We start from the raw sequence: 3,402 nt of genomic DNA, 5'->3' as shown, positions 1-3,402 counted from the left end.
ATTTTTAACTTTTGCATACAAGGCATATTCATGTGGGCATTTGACAAAACCATTTTCTTGAAAATATTTGTCAATGCGACTGTTCCAGGCTCGTGGTGCTTGCTTAAGACCATAAAGTGCCTTTTTCAATTTTAGCACTTTATTTTCTTGACCTTTCACAACATACCCAGGTGGTTGCTGGATATAAATTTTGTCATACCCGACCCTAAACGACCTCAATCGGCATCGGACGTGAAATAGAAATATCATAATCAATACTTAGGAGTCTCCAGTTTATCCAAATATCATTATATTACAATTGCAATATCAAAGTTCTAACCATAATTCTAACAATAAGCAGCCAACTTCCAAATCTCGCCTAAGCGGTCGGCAACCTTCTCTATATTTTGTACTGTCTCACCTAAAAACATTAAAACATTTAAAAACATGAGACAAAAATCTCAGTAAGAAACTATCAGCCATAAAAACCAACTTTACTTAACATAGCTACATATATACATTTATAAAGTGATTTAATCAAAACTTCATAAAATATACTCAAAACTTAAGTTTATAAGATAGTCATCAAAACCTTATAAAATAGACTCAAAACTTAAGTTTATAAGATAAAAGTTGTGCATGTGTATCCATCCTCGAATTCCACCCGTGTAGATCATAACATCAATCATAACAATATCGAGATATCTCATTTATATCTTGTTCCTTGCCTAACAGTTAGGACTACCAGCCGTGCACTCTGGCCATACCGCCATTACATTTGGTCTTACAAATACAACTCCTACCCCGGGCAATCCTAGATGGACAAAACCATTTAATCTGTCAAAATATCTCAACTCATAAAAATCATATTTAGACTTCAATCCAAAATAATAACAACAATAACCGCAACAGATTTCTCAATCCAAAAACAATTCGTAAGAAATCATCAAATTCATTTTATTCAATATATATATATATACATTGAAACCAAAAACATATATATATATATATATATATATATATATATATATATATATATATAAATTAATCAAATTAAGCCTTAAATCAACATAATCAAGTAAAATCTGAAATTCACATAGAAGCATATTCAATAGCTTCATTTGAAACTATAATTTCACAATAAAAGCAAGATCGTGAAAAACCCCAATTTTACAAAATTCCTGCATAACCTTAAAATATCAATTTCTGAAACTTCTTTGATTACATATATATATATATATATATATATATATATATATATAACTCAAAATATAGTTGATAGTTACTTACCTTGGCTACTAATTGAAGAAAACACACCCGTTCAATTCGCCTCTAAACTATGTCTAAGACGTTTCCTCTCCAAACACTGCCGAAACTCAAAAACTCTTCGGTTAGGACTTAGATCTATGCATAAGGATGCTACGGTTTCAATTTCGAGTGATTCGGACGGTCAAATCTCCGTAAATCAAAGAAACGGTGGAAAAACGGTTCAGGAACGATGGAAAAGATGAAGAGGCAAATAAAGAAAAGAAAAAGAAAAAATGAAACAAAGAGGATGATGATCATCGTATATATCATTTCAGATATATATCTCAAATTGACGAATATCACATTTGATCCTCCATCTTTCTATAATCTTTTAAGAATTATCATAACTTTTAATTTTCATCGAAAATCATCGAATTAACCCCAAACTTTTTCTATAACACCAAATTAATATCACACGCCTAATAATTATAATATATATTCATACCAAGGTATAAATGCTAGAAATTTAGACACGGATGTGACAATTCTCCCCACCTTAAAAAATTTCGTCCTCGAAATTCATATTCTCTAATCTATCTTAAGTTTCTTCCTCAAATAATCTCTAAGATCACGAAGTTATTTCTAATTATCAAGATTCCTCATAATCGTCAGAAAACACACCCGTTCAATTTGCCTCTAAACTCTGTCTAAGACGTTTCCTCTCCAAACACTGCCGAAACTCAAAAACTCTTCGGTTAGGACTTAGATCTATGCATAAGGATGCTATGGTTTTAATTTCGAGTGATTCGGACGGTCGAATCTCCGTAAATCAAAGAAACGGTGGAAAAACGGTTCAGGAACAATGGAAAAGATGAAAAGGCAAATAAAGAAAAGTAAAAGAAAAAATGAAACAAAGAGGATGATGATCATCGTATATATCATTTCAGATATATATATCAAATTGACGAATATCACGTTTGATCCTCCATCTTTTCTATAATCTTTTAAGAATTATCATAACTATAAATGCTAGAAATTTAGACACGGATGTGACAAATTTCCTCTTTCAAATATCCGTTGAGAAATGCGGATTTCACGTCCATTTGATGGATTCTCCACCCATGTTGAGCAGCTACAGAAATTACCAGTCTGATACTCTCCATTCTGGCAACAGAAGCAAAAACTTCATTGTAGTCAATTCCGGGTTGTTGACTGAACCCTTTCGCCACCAATCTTGCTTTATGCTGGACAATTTCACCGTTTGCATCTTTCTTTGCTTTAAACACCCATTTAACTCCAATGGGTTTTTGACCGGTCGGAAGTGATGTCAGCTCCCATGTTTTATTTTTCTCAATTGAATGAATCTCTTCTTCCATGGCTTTTCTCCATTTTTCATCTTTCATTGCTTCTTCTGGATCTGTTGGTTCATCATTAACAAAATGACAATAAAGAGTTAATTCATCATTGAGATTTCTTGTTACATCATAAAGATCTTTAATAGGTATGAATTTTTTTGGCTTTCCGGGCGGATGTTCATCTGAACTGTCTTCGTTACTCGAGGAAGAACTCGAACTGGATAAGCTTGCTAATGTCGAACTGGTTACTGGTGTTGTGGCTGCGACTGTAGCTGGTTCTTCCTGATCATTGTCTTTATCCATGAAAGGATGAAAACTATAGCTATTTTCTTTTTCACCGGTCCAGTCCCAAACTGCTTCTTCATTAATGGTGACATCTCTACTGATGACGATTTTCTGAGTCTGAGGATCGAACATTTTGTACCCTTTGGAATGTTCTGAATAGCCCACAAACAAATATTTCTTGCTTTTATCATCTAGCTTCTTGCGTTCTTCATCCGGTACATGAACATGAGCAACACTGCCAAAAACACGCAAATGAGAAATACTAGGTTTTATTCCGCTCCATGCGTCTTGTGGAGTTTGATCCCAAACACTGATAGTGGGCGATCTGTTCAACAGGTAGCCAGCACAGTCCATTGCTTCAGCCCATAACTCCTTCGGTAAATTTTTACTTTTTAACATGCTCCTCACCATGTTGAGCACCATTCTGTTCTTTCTTTCGACTACGCCATTTTGCTGAGGTGATCTGGGGACTGAAAGGAAATGACGGATTCCATGCTGTTTATAAAATTCCTTCAAAGAGATGGACATGTATTCA

Source organism: Euphorbia lathyris, chromosome 7, assembly GCF_963576675.1.
Source record: "Euphorbia lathyris chromosome 7, ddEupLath1.1, whole genome shotgun sequence".
NCBI lineage: Eukaryota > Viridiplantae > Streptophyta > Magnoliopsida > Malpighiales > Euphorbiaceae > Euphorbia > Euphorbia lathyris.
The sequence above is the reverse complement of the archived record's forward strand: the minus strand, read 5'-3'. Positions refer to the sequence as shown.